At 44.3% G+C, this 21,985-nt stretch overlaps 1 protein-coding gene across 2 annotated transcripts in view; it reads left to right on the top strand.

Annotated features, from left to right (window-relative positions):
- LOC116989442 (A disintegrin and metalloproteinase with thrombospondin motifs 6-like) overlaps positions 1-21,985 on the top strand; it is a 190,426-nt gene that overhangs the window by 28,086 nt on the left and 140,355 nt on the right. The window lies entirely within an intron of this gene.

Here is a 21,985-nt window from a genome sequence, read left to right as displayed (position 1 = left end):
CCGACGGCTGAACGCCGCAACAACAGCGGATCGATACCCCATACCCCACATCCAGGACTTCACCGCCCATTTGGCTGGGGCCACAATATTTTCAAAAGTGGATCTGGTACGGGGTTATAACCAGATCCCGGTCCACCCGGATGATGTACCCAAGACGGTGATCATCACGCCATTCGGACTTTATGAGTTCACGCGGATGCCGTTCAGCCTCCAGAACGCTGCGCAGGCTTTTCAACGCCTAATGGACGGGGTTTGTCGCGACCTCGATTTCATATTTGTTTACCTGGACGACATCCTGGTGGCCAGCCGCTCGCAGCAGGAGCACTGTGCCCACCTTCGGCAGCTCTGTCAGCGGCTCAGCGAACATGGTTTGGCCATCAACCTCGACAAGTGCCGTTTTGGGGTAACCGAGATTGACTTCCTCGGCCACCGCGTGACTGCGCAAGGCGCGGTTCCCCTGCCTGACAGGGTCGATGCCATCCGTCGGTTTCCCCGCCCACGCACGGTGCGCGGCCTGCAGGAGTTTGTCGGTGTGGTGGCGTTTTACAATCGTTTCGTGCCATCCGCGGCCCACATCATGCGGCCGCCGTATCAACTCCTGGCGGGTGGGCAGAACAAGAACGTCGAATGGACCCACGAGGCAGTGGCAGCATCTGGCGGCGCGAAGGAGGCCCTTGCTCGGGCCGTACTGCTGGTGCACCCGCGGGAAGATGCCCCGACTGTTCTCACGGTGGACGCCTCGGAGTCGGCGGTTGGTGCCATGCTGGAGCAACTGACGGGTGGAGGTTGGCGGCCCCTGGCCTTCTTCAGCCAGCACCTCAACCGCGCGCAGACGAAATACAGCGCGTTCGATCGCGAGCTCCTGGTTCTGTACCTGGCAGTGCGCCACTTCCGCTACTTCCTGGAGGGCCTCCCGTTCACCGCCTACACGGACCACAAGCCGCTCACTTTCGCCCTGGCAAAGGTTTCCGACCCCTGGTCCGCACGACAGCAGCGGCATTTGGCCTACATTTCGGAGTATACTACTTCTATCCGCTACGTCGAGGGGAAGGAGAACCGGGTGGCCGACGCATTGTCCCGCCCCCCTATCAACGCCGTTTTCGAGGTGGCGCCCGGAATTGACAATTCTGCTCTGGCAGAGGCACAGCTCACGGACGATGAGATGCCCGCCTACCGGACTGCCATCTCCGGCCTCCGCCTTGAGGATGTCCCTCTCGGTCCTGGAGGAGCGATGATCCTGTGCGATGTATCGTCCGGTCAGCCGCGCCCCATCGTCCCTGCCGCCTGGCGCCGGAGGTTGTTCGAAGTCATCCACGGACTGTCTCACCCATCAATCCGGGCGACAACAGCACTAGTGGTCGCTCGTTTCATGTGGCACGGTCTGCGCAAGCAGGTTGGCAATTGGTCTCGCACCTGCATTCCGTGCCAGACGGCGAAAATCCAGCGCCATGTTCGTGCGCCTCTCCAGGAGTTTGATCTACCTTACCGCCGATTCGACCATCTCCACGTGGACATTGTGGGGCCTCTCCCGCCATCCCGGGGCATCACCCACCTTCTCACAATCGTGCGTTGACCGCGCACTGGATTGCTCGCTTCGGGGTGCCGGCGCACATCTCAGATCGGGGGCCACAGTTCACCTCCGAGCTGTGGTCAGCCATGGCTCTCTTGCTGGGGGTGCGGCTACACCACACCACGGCTTACCACCCGCAAGCTAACGGTCTGGTGGAGAGGTTCCACCGGCAGCTAAAGGCAGCGCTGAAGGCGCGACACTCCGGCCCGGACTGGATGGACGAGTTGTCGTGGGTCATGCTGGGCATTCGGACTGCTCCTAAAGAGGACTTTGCCTCATCATCGGTGGAGCTCGTGTACGGGTCGCCACTCACGGTGCCCGGGGAGTTCGTGCTGTCGGCGCTGGGGCAGCAGGGAACGCCCTCATTCACCCTAAAGCGCCTTCGCGAGCGAGTTGGCAGGCTCGCACCCGTCCTGACGTCCCGCCATGGGACATTTCGCCCGCATGTGCCATCAGCCCTCAGGGACTGCCCATACGTTTTCCTGCGCCGTGATGCCCACCGGACGCCACTCCAGAGGCCGTACGAGGGCCCGTTCCGGGTGCGGGAACATGGGCAGACAACTTTTGTGCTGGACATGGGCCGGCCGGAGGCCGTGTCGATTGACCGGTTGAAGCCAGCGCACCTGGACATTGACCAGCCGATGCTGGTTGCCCAACCTCGGCCTCGAGGGCGCCCCCCCTTCACGGCTCCCTCCGCCTGTCACTCCACCTGTCCTCCTGCCGGTCCCTCGACCATTCCCTCCACCTGTCCCTCCACCTATGCCACCGCCAGCCCCACGATCTGCTGACTTCCGCACACGGGCCGGCCGGGTCGTGCGCCCACCGGTGCGTTTCGTGCCTCGGGTTCTGGGGGGGGGTCCTGTGGCGGCTCCCAAGGGTCGCGCCATCATAGCTGTCGAACCCCTCGGCACGGGAGTGGTTCAGTCCGGAGGCGGCCCTGAACCAGAGGGTTTAAAGGCAGGGGTTCGGGTGCCATCTTTCTCTCGTTTGGACTTACCTACAACCGGAGGAACATAATTAAAGGAGCCTCTCAAAATACTTGACTCCTCTCTTCCTTTTTGAGACCCACGCACCACAACAATCTGTTTGATTCCTTCAGGATTTAATTTAGTCTTACTCTGTTTATTGCAACATTCAGTAGTAAATTTATTTTCTTGTTGAAACTGATAAAGGATTTTAAAAATTGTTCAACAGATGCATAAATACTTCTGTTCTTTTCAATCACAAATTCCCCTTAAAGCACTTGTTTTCATTTACAACATACTTGCAGAAATTTTTATAGATGCTGTAATCACAACCTTCTTCGACATATGAGGGAAGTCCAACTGTGGTAACTACAGAGGTATGGTCCTCCTTAACCATCTCCCCTGTGGCTGAAGACCCAGTTTCTATGGTCAGTCAAATTTGAAAAGGAATATCCACAGTTCCTCCAAATTGACTTTGATGCCCAAATATAACACTGGAGATTATGTCCATTCAGAGCACAGTGGACATGACGATACCAAGATAAATGTGGAGAGATGCACTAACTGTTATATTTGGGCTTCAAAGTCAATTTGGAGGAACTGTGGATATTCCTTTTCAAATTTGACTGACCATAGAAATTTGTCTGGTGGGACCGGCCCTGTACGGTCCCATTTGCAAGCCATGATATTAGATTCAATAGATCCCCTCTCGGTAAAGGCCAGTGTCAACAAGCAATGTGCCTTTAGACCCTTTGATTAATTGGAAATAAATATTTGAAAATCAAAGCCTCGGACATGGCACAAAACTTGTTGTTCTCTTGTTCTTGGATCTAAAAATGTCGAACAGCCAAGATCAAATGTCCTACCCAGGCCAACATCAGTCAGTTACATTGGGCAAGCCATATTGTTTGCTGATATCAAATTCATGGGACAGTTCTATCATGTGGAGAGACTACCATGTAGACAGAAAAAGATTCAAAGGTGTACTCAAAGCCATCTTGGGGGGAAAAATTCCTACTGACTACTGGGAATCATTGACCCATGACATTGAAAGTGGAAATGAACATTTGAAACAGTGTGGAGAAACTTGAGACCATGCACTTAATAAAGTAATCAATCAATCAATCAATGCATAAGGGTAACACAGAGGCCCCATAAATATTAGAACAAATATGTTACCTCAATGGTAGACAAAAGTGCTGGAGAAACTCAGCGGGTGAGGCAGCATCTATGGAGTGAAGGAAATAGGCAACGTTTCGGGCAGAAACCCTTCTTTAGACCCTGTTTCGTTTCGGCCCGAAACGTTGCCTATTTCCTTCGCTCTATAGATGCTGCCCCACCCGCTGAGTTTCTCCAGCACTTTTGTCTACCTTCGATTTTCCAGCATTTGCAGTTCCTTCTTAAACATGTTACCTCAATAACTGCCCAGTTTCTTCCCAGCTCTGTCAGCTTCCACCAGGCCCATCTGAGAAGGAGTCTGTCATTTCTACATTTACCTTGGTAGTCTCAAAGCTCACAAAACAGGAGAGGACAGAATGGCGATGCCATGAGTAGTGTTGCTGTCATGCAACTTCATTTAAACAAGTTTGATTCTGACCTTCAGTGATATCGTTCTGGTGTTTGCATGCACTCCGTTTCCTGTGAGTGCTCTGGTTTCTGCACACATCTCAAAGATTTATTATTTAATAGGTTAATTATGTGGGGGGATGGTGTTGGACTGAGAGTTTGGTAAACCTATTCTTTAAATATGCCACTAATATATATATGGAGAAGAATATTTTTCCCTTATTGTGTAAGAAACATGAACACATTGTAATTTACATGATCTGTTCGAAGACTAATTATTTAAAATCAACTTGTTCAATGACTCAGATCCTCGTAATTCAGGAGCAGCCACACACTAATATTGCTTTCAATGACTGACCAAAGGATATGTGCACTTCTAGAATGCAATGTGCAACACCTAGATGTTCAAATTCTGAAATCCATCGAATGTTTCATACCGTCTATTAAAGTGCAGTTTCCATCTTCTAGGAAGTTTTTATACAGATTAATATTTTTACATATTTAGGTCCTTTAGCCAACTAAATCTGAAGCTTGCCCCACATCAGTTTTATGATGTCATTAATCTTGATGTGCATATTTCTTCCACGACTACCAGAAATGGAGCTTTCAGGAGAAACTATAATTTTTGTAATTTACTCACAAAAACAAACGGCACATAGGGTCATACAGCACAGAAAAAAGGCTCTTCAGTTTAACTTGTATATGCTGACCAAGATGACCCATCTAAGCTAGTCACATTTACCTGCATTTGATCCATAATCCAAAACATTCCTATCCATGTCCAAGTGTCTTTGCAATGTTGTTACTGTACCTGCCTTAATTACTTTCTCTGACATTTCATTCCATATACCCACCACCCTCTGAATGAAAATACTGCCCCTCAATTTCCTATAAAATCTTTCCCCTCTCAATTCAAACCTATGTCCTTTGATTCTTTATTCCACTACCCTCGGTAAAAGGCTCCCATCAATTCCCCTCATGGTATAAATACCTCTATAAGATCACCCCTAAAGCGCCTGTCCCACGAGCATGCAACCTGCATGCGGCAAGCACGACCAAACCGGAAGCGGGGGCCGCGCGGAGATCGAGTGATCCCCGTACATGGCCGGTCCCACCAGCATGCGCCTGCATGCGGCAAGCGCGACCAAAACGGAAGCGGGGGCCACGCGGAGGTCGAGTGAGTGACGTGAAGGTCGAGCAAAGTCCGCGGGAAGTTCACGCATGCCGTACGGCGTCAAGATGCTGCGTATGGCCGTCGAGGCGGTGCGTACGGCGTCGAGGCGGCTGCGGGCCCGGCAGGCCGTTGCCGCGCAGAATTTTTGAACATGGTCAGTTTTTTCGGAGCCCCGCGCGATGTCGGGATCAGCTCCGCACAACTCCATACGGCTCCAGCGATCGAAGTGGGACCGGCCCCGCGAGGCCGTACGGCTCAAGCGACCACGTTAGGTCGCGCTTGCCGCATGGAGTTGCATGCTCGTGGGACAGGCCCTTTAGCCTCCTGTGCTCCAAGGAAGAAAGTCCTATCATGCCCTATCATTCAGGCCCTTGATATCTGGCAACATCCTTATTGTGATCTGGGGCAGCAATCACCAGCCATTGATCAGCCTACAGCTTGTCGAGACTTATGGCCAAGAGTTCATGTCTTTTGATTGAACCAGTTATTTGCGCGGGAGAGGGTTGGCTCTGACATAATGGAGAGCACAATGTTTATTTCCTCCCATCCTTTTCTGCCACTGTACTATGGCTGTAATGGAGAGAATATTTAAATATTCTTCCTTCCCAGTGGTCAGCATATCAAAAATGCAGCAGCTGCAAGCTCCATATTGAGGCTCCGCAGGGATCTAGTTTTAGGTCTAAACTGGTTTTCAAAAATATTTGGCTAATTTACTAATCTTTTTAGGAGCTGGGAGAGTGTGCAAATGCAGCTTGTGTTTCGCTCAATCATTTCCATTCATCTACATCTTAAGAGCAGTTGTTATGTTTTTTTAAACATTATTACATTTCTCATTTTACAGGTTTTGTGCTTGGTGATAGTGAACTAAACAAAAGTACCTTTCGCTTACTTTAACATTGCACAGTATATTAGGATGCAAGGTCCAATTTGTCATCAAGCATATGTAGTGTTAGTATCCATGAAGGTAAATTGTGCTCTAGTTTGGCATCTGATTGATATTGGTTTAATATTGCCATGTGTACTGAGATATGCTGTTAAAATTTGTTTTGTAAGCTATCCAGGCAAATTATTCCATACATGTATACATCAGATAATGCAAAAATAAACAGTGAAGAATAAAGTTTTACAGCTACTGAGAAAGCACAGATTAAAAAAACGCATGCAAGGACTACAGCAAGGCAGATTGGAAGGACAAGCAACTGCAGATGCTAGTTTACAAAAAAGACACAAAGTGCTGGAGTAACTTAGCGGGTCAGGCAGCATCTCTGGAAAACATGAATATATGACGTTTTGAGTCGGGGCTCTTCAGTCTGAAGAAGAGTAATGACCCAATACATCACCTTTTCAAGTTCTTCAGAGTGGCTGCCTGAGATTGATTGGAAGATTTGGAATTCCTCCTTAGCATACGAGAGATCTATTCAAGAGTCTAATAACAGCAGAGAAGCTGTTCTTGAATCTTGTAGTACATGCTTTCAAGCTTTTGTATCTCATCAGTCATTTCCCTCCACAGATGTTGCCTAATTATCTGAGTTCCTCCAGCAGTTCGATTTTTGTCCTTGATTACGTTGGCTGCTTTCATGAAGTATGTGAAGTATAGATGACGTCTATGGGTTGGAGGGAGATGGGAGACTGGGCTCAATATGCAATTCTTTGTGATTTTTTGTGGTCTTGGGCAGAGCAGCTACCACACCAAGCCAGGATATGATACTTTCTATAGTGCATCTGCAGAAATTAATCAGAGTTGTTGGAGACATTTCCTTGGTCTTCTGATTAACCAGAGGTGTTGGTTTGCTTTCTTGGCCGTAGCATCAGTGTGGTTAGATCAGGAAAAATTATTGATGATATTTACACCAATGACGCTTTCGACCATTTCCACTTAAGTACCATTGATGCAGACTAGGATATGTATTCTACCCTGTTAGCTGAAGTCAATGACCAGCTCCTTCACTATATGTTCGCTATATTTACTAAGTCTGATATATTGTAAGTTACTGGTGCAGGCTGTTTATAAAAGTCCTCAAGGTAACTCTCCGTAATCTTCTCAGGAAGTAGAGGCGCTGATGTGCTTTCTTTATGATTGCATCAGTGTTCTGGGACCAGGAGAGATCTTTGGAAATATGCACACCCAGGAATTTGAAGTTCTTGACCCTTTCCACCATCGACCAGTTGATATAAACGGGACTGTGGGTCCCCATCCAACCCCTTCCGAAGTCCACAATCAGTTCCTTGGTTTTGCTGGTGTTGAAAGCCAGGTTATTGTGCTGGCACCATTTGATCATTGCAAGATGCAAACCACTGGTTAGCCGCAAAAATAGAATGGCCAAGTTTCCCAAGAAGTACTTAAAAGAGCAACCACAGTTCTGGAAAAAGGTTTTGTGGACAGATGAGACGAAGGTTAACTTATATCAGAGTGATGGCAAGATATGGAGTATGGAGGAGAGAAGGAACTGGCCAAAATCCACAGCATACCACCTCATCTGTGAAACACGGTGGTGGGGGTGTTATGGCTTGGGCATGTATGGCTGCTGAAGCTACTGGCTCACTTATCTTCATTGATGACACAACTGCTGATGGTACAGGTGCACAACCTTTTATCCGGAGTTCCGGAAACCGAAAAACTCCGAAAACCAGCCATTTTTCCCAGGATGTCGTCTGCACACCAAAGCTCGCGTTTGGCGCCAAACTTGACCCGAAACGACCCACGGTCAACCCAGGTCTGTACCAAAGATCTTATAGTGGAGCTTCGCTATAAGATCTTTGGTCTGTACTACTGTAGCGGCTGCCTCCTCCCCAGAGACCGGGGAGACACTTAAACATCTGTAAATCATTGCTTAAATGTTAGTCAGTTAGTTTGGAGGCCTTTTATGTGAAGGGGGCGGGGGGGTGAAGGGGGAAACTTTAATTCTTAGTCCCCTACCTGGTCGGAGAGGCGGGGAGCGGGCAATGCCTTACCGGGTCGCCGTGCAGTAAGCTCCGGAGCGCTGTGGCCGCCAACTCCCAGCTGGGGCTGTGGGCGTCCGGCCGCGGGCGGCGCCGGTTGTAGCTCCGACACCGGCAACTCTACCCCTGCCTGCGCGGCGCTCCAAATCCAGCGCAGCCCGCAGCCGGACGCCCGCAGCCCCAGCTCCGCGATGATGTGTGTCGGCGGCCACAGCGCTCCGGAGCTTACCGCACGGCGACCCGGTAAGGCATTGCCCGCTCCCCGCTGGTATCCCAGCGCTGCGACGCCGCCGACTCCCAACATTTGCGGAGCTGGGGCTGCGGGTGTCCGGCCGCGGGCCGCGTTGGATTTGGAGCGCCGCGCAGCCAGGGGTAGAGTTGCCAGGGACGGAGCTCCAACCGGCGCCGCCCGCGGCCGGATGCCCGCAGCCCCCAGCTCCGCGATGTTGGGAGTCGGCGGCCACAGCGCTCCGGAGCTTACTGCACGGCGACCCGGTAAGGCATTGCCCGCTCCCCGCCTCTCCGACCAGGCAGGGGACTAAGAATTAAAGTTTCCCCCTTCACATAAAATCCCTCCAAAATAACTGACTAACATTTATGCAATGATTTACAATGATTCCCCGGTCTCCGGGGAGGAGGCAGCCGCTCCAGACTTTTCAAGCCGCCCGCGCTACCTACCTAATCTACGCTAAAAATCTTCCATTCGGAAATCCGAAAAATTCCGAAATCCGACAAGTGTCTGGTCCCAAGGCTTTCGGATAAAAGGTTGTGCACCTGTAGTAGCATAATGAATTCTGAAGTGTATAGACACATCCTATTTGCTCAAGTTCAAACAAATGCCTCAAACCTCATTGGCCGGCGGTTCATTCTACAGCAAGCCAATGATCCCAAACATACTGCTAAACAAAGGAGTTTTTCAAAGCTAAAAAGTCAATTCTTGAGTGGCCAAGTCAATCACCCGATCTGAACCCAATTGAGCATGCCTTTTATATGCTGAAGAGAAAACTGAAGGGGACTAGCCCCCAAAACAAGCATAAAGTAAAGATGGCTGCAATACAGGCCTGGCAGAGCATCACCAGAGAAGACATCCAGCAAATGGTGATGACCATGAATCGCAGACTTCAAGCAGTCATTGCGTGCAAAGGATATGCAACAAAATACTAAACATGACTACTTTCATTTACATTACGTTGCTGTGTCCCAAACATTATGGTGCCCTGAAATGGGGAGACTATGTATAAACACCGCTATAATTTCTACATGGTGAAACCAAAATGTATAAAAATGGCCTTTATTAAAATCTGACAATGTGCACTTTAACGACTAGTGATTTTTATCCATTACAAATCTCAAATTGTGGAGTACAGAGGCAAATAAATAAATGATGGATCTTTATCCCAAACTTTATGGAGGGCACTGTAGCTCAAGCCCTGGAATATTGGCAACATATTTGTAAATCTTCTCTTCACTCTTTCCATCTTAACAATAGCTTTCCTCCAGAACTGAATACGATACTCCAAATGGGGCTTAACCAATGTACTATACAAATGTATCCTAACTTCTATACTCAATACCCTGATTAATGAAGGCCAATGTACCATAAAAGCCTTCTTGTCAACCCTATCTCCCATGATGCCACTTTCAGAAAATTATGTACCTGCACTCCTAGATCTCTTTGCTATACAATATTCCCCAGGGCCCTAACATTCACTGAGGACCTGCCCTGGTTTAACTTCACCAAATACAACATCTTGCACTTAGCTATATTAAACTCCATTGACCAATACTCACCCTACATGCACAGCTGAACAAGATCCTTCTGTAATTTTTCATAACCATCTTCACATCTATAATTCCATCCATTTTTGTGTCATCTGAAAATTTAAGAATTGAACAATTAGAAAAGGAAGTGTGTCACTTAATTTACTGAATCCAACATCAAATACAAATATATGGATGTAACATGTCACAAATTTATTTGGAAAGATCTTACTTGCATGATATGTCACACGGGGTCTTGGGTAACTTGAGTTTCTTGCTCTTAATACTAAGGGCATGACATATTGTGTTTGATACTAAATACAAACCCTTCAACTGCAGCAGAAGGAAATAGTTAGCATTTTCGATTTGGGAGCACAGTCACAATGTTTGACTTCACAATTTTTTTTGCATTGCAGCTGTTTCAATATTTAATAACTCGGTCATTGGGGATCGCTCTTCATTTTCCATTTGTTTAGTTTAGGTCAGTGAAACAGTGAGTTAACAGGCCTACCAGCCCACCGTCTGCGTCGCCGAGCTATCACCCGTATATTAGTATTATCCTACACACTCGGGACAATTTACAGAAGCCAATGAACCTAGAAACCTGCACGTCTTGGGAATGTGGGAGGAAAGCGGAGCATCCAGAGAAACATACGCAGTCACAGGGAGAAGGTACAAACTCCGTGCAACAGCACCCGTAGTCAGGATTGAACCCAGATTTTTGATGCTGTAAAGCAGCAACTCAATCTCTGAGCCACTATGCGTATTACCTACTCCAAAGTAGTACAGGTATGTCGGTTAATTGGCTTGGTGTATGTGTAAATTGTCCCTAGTGTGTGTAGGATAGGGTTAATGTGCGGGGATCACTGGTCGGCACGGACTCGGTAGGCCGATGGGTCTGTTTCCGCGCTGTATCTCTAAACTAAACTAAACTAAATGGAAATTGAGTCTCAAAACTTATTAAGATCTAAATTTAAAGTGAAAATTAGAGGAACAAATCTTATGTGTCATTATATTTTAATAAACATTGCATTGTTAACAATTTTTTATCATGCATGAGTAGTGAATTCCAAAGTTTTGTTGTAACTCAGCCATAACTGGCTTGCTATCCTTCCATATTGCCTCCCCCAGAAGTTGGATGCAGTTGAACATTTTTGGAATCTATACACAGAAATTTTAATATACAATCTGATATATAAAACCATTATATTTTGTTACATTTCTTTTGTTCCAACATGCATACAGTGACAAACACAGAAGTCTGGATGTGTATAGCGACGTCAAACAATGTGTAACATAAGATGCAGCCCACTTTCTTCGAAACAAGATATAAATGACAGCTGAAGCCGGCAACGATTTGTTATTCTTGGCCATTAAACCTGACTAAGGAATAACCTCATCGGACATTCTAACAAGACTATATTTTCTTGCTATTGTTCACAATACCCCTCCCCCTCCCCTCTAATCCCTAGTAGACAATTTGTCATTCAGGCTCATTTGATACCATGATGGCTACAACCTCGCCCCCATCCCAACCCAAACTCCGAATTCATGATCCACTGTTTTCTACTGTTATCTCCACAACGACAGGGCTTTATGCCTTGGCCGCAACAAAATAATTGCTTGTTTGGGTTAAAATGCAGGAACGCACATTCAAAATTGTTCAGGACATTGGTGTTTTAGTATGTCTTTTGGTGCATGGATGTATTCCTGAGCCTTTTTGTTTCTGAAGACTTGCCTTGATTTTGTTCCTAAATTGGTAAGTGGGTTTAATTTAAAAAAAAACCCATGTGTTATTTTAACTGAAATATTTTAAATTAGATTACCTATAATTAATTTGTTGACGTAACTCGAGTCAGTTCAGTACATAAAATAAATGGGAAGATGTCAGTACTTTTATGTTAAGGCAAAATTAAACACTGGTAGTATTATGCATTTGCGAAGCCCCAGCACTTCAGAAAATATAGAGAGAGTTAGATAGAGCTCTAGGGTCGATTGATATTGATAGGGGACGATCAGCCCTACGAAGATAAAGAGCGCAGAATATAGTTTTCAGCATTGTCATGCACAAGTTCCAGATACAAAGTCCAATTTCCGCAATGAGGTAGCGGTGAATCGGACCGTATCTTAGCTTACAGAAGTACTGTTCGGAAGCCTGATAATAGAAGGGACAGAGCTGTTACTGAGTCTGGAATTTTCTTTGGGAATGTTTTTTTTGTATGTGAATTAGAAAGCACAAAAGAAAAGCTGCTAGTAATATAACTCAAGGCATTGGTTGACTACATTTTTCTGATATTTTCTGTGCCTAACAAATAATATGCACCAGCTTTTAGGTCCTTTTGTTTCTATCAACTGCACACTCCCACAAGATTGTGTACTCGTAATAACCAAGACTTTTAATGAAACTGATTAAATGTTTTGGTATCATCTTATATCTTAAACCCTTGTTAAGTTGGATAAACACAGATGCATTTATCCTTTTATATTTTAGAAACCGTGCTCTCTTGTCACTTATCAAAATTACTTATCAGGTGCATCTTCCTGTTAAAACAAAAGGCATTAACAAGGAAAGGGAAAATAGAATTCAAAAATATGCTCATGAGAAACATAACAACAGATTTAGTTTAGTTTAGTTCAGATATACTCCATGGAAACAGGCCCTTCGGCCCACCAACTCCGCACTGTGCTGATATTGTTAGATCTCTGTACCATTGTATGTAGCACGTTAGTACCTGCATTGATGTAAAGCACTTTGGTCAATGAGAGTTGTTTTTAATTGTGCTATAAAAATAAAATTGACTTGACTTGACTAGAAGGTTACCCTCATTTTTCAGACTTTTATCATTGAAAGAGAAACTGCCTGAAATTATTTTTATTTTTGTCTTTTTTTTTGGTTTTCCAGCGCTGGAGATTTTGTGTAGGACTCCTTTAAGCTAAGTCATGGAGGCTTTCATTAAAGCCTCACTTAATACACTGAACTTCCAATCCTACTACCCACCCTCATCCTCCCCCACCCACAACCATGTTGCAGTGTAGCCAATTACAACAATTTGTAATCTTCTAATCTCTTAATTGATATTCAGTCCCATTTTTCCATCTCAGCCAAAATCAGAAGTGTACAATTTTCATTCTGTACTCGCATCATCAGATCAGGCAAAATAAAATGTATTCAACATATCAAATTAAATTGATTTTGCATTACACATTGGGCCTTGTATGTGACTAAGCTTTGCAGCAATGATCTTCAAACAAAATTAATAGTAAGATTAAACGAGAACTTACCAGTTTGAAGTTTGATCTGTATTTTATGAGGAGTTACGATGAGGGATTACGTGAAGAGCCCGCTCAGCACGCATGCGCGACATACTTCAAAGCAGCGTTGTGGAATCACAGACACACACAGTTATTGAAATAAACATAGTAAAGAAAAGGAGACCTTAGTTATCAGTTTGACCCATATTATTGAGGGTGGGAGCGGAGGGCACGTAATCCCTCATCGTAACTCCTCATAAAATACAGATCAAACTTCAAACTGGTAGGTTCTCGTTTAATCTTACTATTTTACTTCGGAGTCACGTGAGTGACTACGTGAAGATTTTAAAGCTCTGTGATTTCAAACCGTGTAACAGTTCATACTTCACTCGCTGCCGAAGTCTTTCGAGGGAGGAAGTATGTTATCGTAATCAACCATGAATCTGTTTGTAAAAACAATAATGGTGTTATTAACAACAACAAGACCAAATGCTCCCCCGGGCTTAAATTATATATTTTTTGCAGATTCTTTTTCTGCAAACGATACAGGTTCTGTCTGGTTTGTTATAAAAGTTTGGAACGTATACTCCCTAGACCACCCCGCTGTAGCCAGGATGTGGTCCATTGGCACGTCCATCCTCTTAGTCACTGATGTGGATGCTGTCCTGGTGGAGTAAGATTTATACACATTAATATGTACTCCAGCAACTCCCAGTACCTGCTTGAGCCACTTGAGATAGTTTGGCTCGTCACCCGACCATAACGTTTCTTGTGGCTGACCCATAAGGCTTTTTCTCTCCCTCGAGGATTACTTATTGTGTCGATGTAGTTCAATAAGTGGGTCATGACACATAACCGTGGTTCAGGTGGGTATGCCCGGAATTCCATAACTAGACCTGATGTTCCTGGTCTGCTCTGTTTGCCCAGTCCCTAATGGTAATGTAATATGGTGTAGTGGACCAAATTGTCCAATCATAGTGGATGGAGGAAACTGGACTCTTTGTGCTGAGACAACGCCATCAGCATGTCCCTTCAGGGTGGGCTGTTCCAGGGTGAGGGACCTGGCTGGTGACCATCCCCTAAGGTACGTCAGGTCCCTACTGACATCCCAGATTTGGGTGTACCTGGGTCTGGGGGATTAACCTTTCCTAAATTTGATCACCAGCTGTACCCTATGGCCTGTGGTCCTGGTGCCCGAGTTAAGTAGGCTGGCAGAGCACTTCTGGCTGAATCCTTCATTGTGGTGAAGACCTGCCAGAACTCCAGTACAGGTTTGTTGTAGTTGAATATGTAGTTCCTGTATTTGAATGGTATCTTCCCACTTCTTGATGTTCGCCAAGTATGTTCCCTAGTGGATATGCGATGGGATGCTATCCTTGTGTTGATAGCGCTATTGACAATCCAGACCCAGCAGAGGTCTTCCCAATTCTGCAATCCAGGCCCAGTGATGGTCTTTTCAAATCTGCAATCCAGTAGTTTAATTTATCGTGGCATGTGCGTAGTACCCGACTGATGAGGCCGTAGTTCCTGATCAGGTGGTGAAAAACATAGATTAGATTCCCCCCTCACGCTTCCTAATTCAGTGGGAATGAATTCATTGCCCCTGCCTCAAATTTGGTTTCTTGCGACATACATCGGTACGTGGAGAATTCAATTGAATACAGTGAAATCGATATCGGGTGTTCCATATTGCTTTGTAATTCCAGCAATACTTGGGTTTAATATGTCTGTTTACAGTATTTAGCTCACCTAGTAGGTAAGTTTGCTGATGGTCGTATATTTTTGACGACCTGTAGTTTCCAATTGTTAAATAAATGTCACATGATATTGATTTATTCTGCCCAAGTGGTTTGTGTATGTCACTACTGTGATGTTGTTAATTATAAACGAACATGCAAAATGGTGCACTGCAGGATAATATGCTTTGCCAATAGTGCGTACTCAAAATTTCCAAACTAGGTTTTACGCCTAGTGTCTATAGTGATGACGACTCCAGATTAGTCCATATGCCACCATGTTTTGGGTGAGGGTAGTTTAAACATTAGCACCTAGCCTTAATGGAAGGTTCAAGTTAAGTAGCTGGAACAGCTGCTACTAACTCCCAACACTCTTGCCACTGTTGAATGGTAGGTAGATACCATTAATTGTTACAGGTTGTGTCATACTGACTCTCCTATGCCAAGTTAAAGATAAGTGGGTAGAGTGTTGAATACCAAATAGTCAACAGTAGAGGATTTATATTTCAAGGTGCTGCAATACTGGTTGATGCGTGGAGTGAACGGAGCAAGCCCCTCCCCATCTCCCTGTTCCAAATCAATTGATATACGAGTCAAAATAGAACTAACAACAACAGATACTCCGCTTGATCTTAGTCAAGGCTGAGAACGATGGTTTCAATCGTAGATCTATCTGGATTGCATGACAAGCTCGGCTAAAAGAATAATAGCTAAAGCTGTGATAGCTATACCCATGGATTAGTCGTCGTTAATATAATTGGAACATGCCATGACGATAGTTCCTTAATATAGCCAGGGCTGGTTAGAATATCTGGAACCAGTTTGGCTGTAATAGCCATAGTCGATAATTAATACTGCCAAGTTATCTCCAAGTTTTTTGAATGGGTACTGAATAGTATGCATCTTTTAAGTTGATGTCTACCATTAAGTATGCTTGGAATGAAAGGTTGGCAGTTTCAATATTCCAAGCGTGGCCTGGCGAGATACTCAAGTGGCAAGTCAATGACGGTGCGACATATACCATGTTGAGATTTTTAGAGCCAAAGGTTCATACTGGGTTTATTATGACCCCTTGATATCAATGATGGCGACTTGGTTAGTTGGTACCAAAGGTTCATATAGGCTTCTATATGACCCCTGTATAATTATTACCCCCAGTTGCTTGTCCCTCATGTTCTTATTAGTGGGAGGGTAGACCCCTAGGGTGCATGCTGTACTGGTATTGTATGGTCCCTGGGAAGGGACATATCAGATATAAACTGATAAGGCAGTTACTACTAATCTTAGCCAAAAGGCCGAGCAGGGTGGGATCTAATTTAATTTTATCCTTGAATGCTTTGTTAGTACAAACCCTTCATCTTTTGTGTTGAAACCCTTATCTTATTTCACTGTTGTTCCGTGGTGTGTTCATCTCTTCGGTTTCCGGTTCCTTGTCCGTAGGGATGGTGTTGTTGGGGATGGCACATTTTTCCAGGGGGCCCGCTCTGGACCCTGGCCTGAAAAAGCAGGGCTTACTGGGGGTTGGCATGCGGGCCCCGAGCTTACACCAGTACTGTTAGGTGGACGCCTACTGATGGACACGTAGAGGCACTGCTGCTGGTTTTGTGTGGTGTTCATTCCAGACCCTGCCCTCTCGATGCTGAATTTTGGATACTTCTCCAGTTTTTTAGGCTTGGTTTGATAACTTAGCCAGCTAGCAGGATCTGTGGTTGAGAGGTCGGCATTCTCACAGTCCTGTAATTTTTTAAGTTGAGGGCAGGTTTTATAACTTCCTAAGAAGTTGCGGAGCACTGCAAGCAGTAGGGTCAGGTGTTTTGCCATACTACCCTGTCCCTCTGAAATGAGCATGCGAAATGATAACCGACGTCAGGGATATCAAACATATTTTAAGATATTTGGGTTTTAAAGCTATGCTCAATGTACCCCCCAATAACGGTGGGCACTTTGAGTAAATGCAATTTAGGGGAGGCGTGATGAATCCAACACCTCATGACTACCTGTCTTGGAGAGGTTTTTTTGAAAAGAACAGGTAGTAAGCTGGCCATCAGTTGAGACTGAAAAGCCATCTCGCTAGTGGTGGAGCCACATAGCGGCCACACCCAGCAGCTCTTCCTGATCCTGTACCTCAAGCATACTCCCGATAAACTTCAGCCAGTGACCCCTCTTCTTGACCAGTCCAGTCTGGTCCCCATCAATCCCTCGACAAGGAAGATGGCCAATGCTGTAGGCACTGGAGTGGAAATGTTAGCTCCCTTGGCAGACTTGCTCCTGAGGCAAGTCTCGCTGGAGTTTTTAGCTCCATGACCTTCCTCTGGCTTGGAGAAACAGACACTCTTGTTTCTTGTTTGAAGTGCTGATTCCATCTTCCATGTCTGTCTCCAGCCTGAGGTTGGTCCTGACCTTGCTGTTAGAGGCTGTCTGCCGTTTTCAGGCGGCATTTCAGCGGTTCTCCCGCGGCGTGTCTCCTTGTCGGGAGTCTGCAGGGGTGCCGGCCGGTTTTTAAATTTCCCTCCAGTCCGCTACTGTTGGTCAGACAGCTGTTTAGCGGACTGGGCATCAGCGCAGCACCCGTGTCTGGACTGCAGCGTGTGCGGTCCCGTTGCCGCCTCCCCCCCTCCACTGTCGGCTCCTTTCCTGGAGTCGAACGGAGGCCGCTTCCCTCTACTGCTTTGCTCCCCCTGGAGCAAAAACAAACGCAAAGTCCGACTTTAAACTGAAGGTAAGTATTTACCTAACGGTCCTTTCCTTCAGGCTTGTAGCGGGAGCGCCTGACTCCCGCTGCGTCGCTGTTGCCTGCATGAACGCAATGTCGCGCATGCGTGCTGAGCGGGCTCTTCAAGTAGTCACTCACGTGACTCCGAAGTAAAATTATAGATTCTTGTACACTGCTCATTAATGTGCCTTCATATGCTCATTCAATTTTCAGCTCCAAGTATCTTGTCTGCAAGGTCTTGATTAAGATGGGGTCCCTTGTAATTTTGGTATTGTTACAATGGATTGAGCTGTGGAAGATTTCAGTTTTGGCTTTTGGGTTTAAAAAGTATAGGTTTCATTAACTTATTTGATTAATTTCGCTCTGCCAGCAACCAAGAAGTAAGCCTTGCTGCACATGGGTTATTATATTTAATCATAAAACAAATTGGCTGCCAAATTGCATCCATGTCATCAGTAGCTGATCTGATTGTGAAAACCAGGGGGGTACTAATGTTGAAACCTAAACTGATGTCATGCAAACTGACATTTATCAGATGGAACTGAAGATGTGGACAATTGTAATTGGAGTGGCAATGGAACCCAATGATCATATTGTACATTCTTATCATGTGTGTTCCAAATTATAATAGTAAAAGATTCTTTAAATAAAAAAGCTCCTTCAGAAGCTGAAAATTAGGGTGGAGAAATCGTGATCGGAGCAAGGAAATTTCTAATTTCTTAATGGAAATTAAGAAATATTATCTAAACTTCAGTTTAAGACAGCTTTTGAATTCTGTTGTGGACTTAAGGGCAATTCAGCCAACCAGACGTTGTTGAAATTCAGGTTAAAAGAGCAACACATTGATTTAAAATAAGATAAAAGAGAGACGAGTGAATATCTAGCTTTTAAAAAGCCTTCATTACACCAGTGAATAATGTCAGATGACACTGTCAGAAGACAAACAGCAAATTAGATTAAAGGCTAACTTCAGCTCTGAATCAGAGGTGGAGTAAAGGAAAGTGTAAAAAGAAGTTTGGTAGTGGTGTCCAAAATAATCCATCAATGCCAGTCTTGTCGGTCTCCAACCCAATAGTTTTCCAATCATCATAGGGTGATAGAGATTATTTTATGCTCTTTCATTCCTTTAGTCCTTTGATTCTTCAGTGTTATTGTAATGTTTTCTGTTAATCGTACTTTGATAATTAATCCAAAATAATTATTTAGAATCACTGCCATTTCCTTGACTTTCCATTTGGTTTCTCAATTTTATTCTCTAAGGTACCAACTTTTACATCAGTTACACTCTTTTTATTTGCATCTACAGTGGCTTGCAAAAGTTTTCATACCCCTTGAACTTTTCCACATTTTGTCACGTTACAACCACAAACGTAAATGTATTTTATTGGGATTTTATGTGATAGACCACAGTGGTGCATAATTGTGAAGTGGAAGGAAAATGATACATGGTTTTCAAATTTCTTTACAAATAAAAAACTGAAAAGTGTGGCGTGCAAAAGTATTCAGCCTCCCTGATTCAATACTTTGTAGAACCACCTTTTGCTGCAATTACAGCTGCAAGTCTTTTGGGGTATGTCTCTACCAACTTTGCACATCTAGAGACTGAAATTTTTGCCCATTCTTCTTTGCAAAATAGCTCAAGCTCAGTCAGATTGGATGGAGAGCGTCTGTGAACAGCAATTTTCAAGTCTTGCCAGAGATTCTCAATTGGATTTAGGTCTGGACTTTGACTGGGCCATTCTAACACATGAATATGCTTTGATCTAAACCATTCCATTGTAGCTCTGGATGTATGTTTAGGGTCGTTGTCCTGCTGGAAGGTGAACCTCCGCCCCAGTCTCAAGACATTTGCAGACTCTAACAGGTTTTCTTCCAAGATTGCCCTGTATTTGGCTCCTTCCATCTTCCCATCAACTCTGACCAGCTTCCCTGTCCCTGCTGAAGAAAAGCATCCCCACAGCATGATGCTGCCACCACCATGTTTCACAGTGGGGATGGTGTGTTCAGGGTGATGTGCAGTGTTAGTTTTCCGCCACACATAGCGTTTTGCATTTAGGCCAAAAACTTCAATTTGGGTCTCATCTGACCAGAGCACCTTCCTCCACATGTTTGCTGTGTCCCCCACATGGCTTGTGGCAAACTGCAAACTGGACTACATATGGCTTTTTTTCAACAATGGCTTTCTTCTTGCCACTCTTCTATAAAGGCCCGATTTGTGGAGTGCACGACTAATAGTTGTCCTGTGGACAGATTCTCCCACCTGAGCTGTGGATCTCTGCAGCTCCTCCAGAGTTACCATGGGCCTCTTGGCTGCTTCTCTGATCAATGCTCTCCTTGCCCGGCCTGTCAGTTTAGGTGGACGGCCATGTCTTGGTAGGTTTGCAGTTGTGCCATACTCTTTCCATTTTCAGATGATGGATTGAACAGTGCTCCATGAGATGTTCAAAGCTTGGGATATTTTTTTATAACCTAACCCTGCTTTAAACTTCTCCACAACTTTATCCCTGACCTGTCTGGTGTGTTCCTTGGGCTTCATGATGCTGTTTGTTCACTAATGTTCTCTAACAAACCTCTGAGGCCTTCACAGAACAGCTGTATTTTTACTGAGATTAGATTACACACAAGTGGACTCTATTTACTAATTAGGTGACTTCTGAAGGCAATTGGTTGCACTGGATTTTATTTAGGGGTATCAGAGTAAAGGGGGCTGAATACTCTTGCACGCCACACTTTTCAGTTTTTTATTTGTAAAAAAATTTGAAAACCATGTATCATTTTCCTTCCACTTCACAATTATGCGCCACTTTGTGTTGGTCTATCACATAAAATCCCAATAAAATACATTTACGTTTGTGGTTGTAACGTGACAAAATGTGGAAAAGTTCAAGGGGTATGAAAACTTTTGCAAGCCACTGTAAAAGTTCAGCCCAGCACACTTTGGTAGGATTAAAGGAGAGAGGTAATTGTAGGTATTAATTTATATAGGGAGGTAATCATAGAAATCTTGAAGTACAAATATATCAGTTACTAAAGTTGGGAAAAGTTAACAGGGGCATTTTGTTTGGGGGGGGGGGGGGCAACCCAAGCATTGTGGTCACTGCATAAGGTAAGATTACTTGGGATTGGAGGTGATAATATATTGGTATGGATAGGGTTATGGTGAACTAGCAAGGTTTATTTCTAAAACTATAGAATTGAAAAATAGTAAAGTTATGTTATCTTGAACTGTGTGGCTAAACAGCCGTTTCTCATATAATCCTATGAAACCAAGCAGTACAATTCCAAACATGTAAAACATATGCTGAATGGTTTGTTCAAGGATTTTCCACTGGTAGCTCCAAATGTCTTAAATTCACAGTGATTTTTGGTTTATTTGTGTTTTTTTAATAGTAATTTAATAATAGACCTGGAAATAGCTGTATTTGCATAGTTGTGCTCTGCAGTAATTGACCACCAGAATGGCCATTTTGATTATGGAATCATGGATACAAACTTTGATTGTGTTCTCAGGGATACTTATTGTATAATGTAGATTTCACAAACAATGAAAAAACTACAGGTAGTCTGCTATTTTTTATACAATCATATTTCAAACAAATAATTCTCCTTAGTAAAACCTTTCTTGCTTGCATTTCTTTCTTTTGCTGGTTGACTATATGCCATGGCGAAGAGTCACTTTAATAATATCAAATTTTAAACTTACTAGACATTCTGCAAATGTTTTTTCTGCTGGTACACCTCTTGTGTCAGATTTCACCATATTGAAAATAATATTTGATTTTTCTTGTCATGAAAAATGTTTCCATAAGTAAACTTGTGTATGTAATCCTACCAAGATATATAGTCTGAGATGACTTTTTATTTAAAATTTCTGTTTGTCCTATAATCCTAAAATTGTGGCTGTCACAGCAATGAGCACCAATTATGCTTAACAAGACATACATTTACAGATATACTTTCATAATAAAATCATTTTTTTAAAGATGGAGGTACCATTTTCCACAAATAAAATCTTTGAGTAATAATTGAATTGCCAAATTTAAATAGCTAAATGTTGGAACTTTGTAATTTGTTTATAGAAAGTGTTATGTAAATATTTCTCTATATGCGATAGGTTCAATACCATACTATATTACCTGCATGATTTATTGTGCTGAATAAAGATGTACAACAATATCGAAACTTAATGAGGATACAAGGAAGTCACAACTTAATGACTTTCCTTGTTTAATGCTAGTACTAAAAATTGGAATGACTGTAAAGGATGAAAAATATATGAACATATCTGGTTAGAAGTTTAGCCACAAC

This window comes from Amblyraja radiata, chromosome 29, assembly GCF_010909765.2.
Source record: "Amblyraja radiata isolate CabotCenter1 chromosome 29, sAmbRad1.1.pri, whole genome shotgun sequence".
Taxonomy (NCBI): Eukaryota; Metazoa; Chordata; class Chondrichthyes; order Rajiformes; family Rajidae; genus Amblyraja; species Amblyraja radiata.
This window is presented reverse-complemented; position numbering and strand designations above follow the sequence as displayed.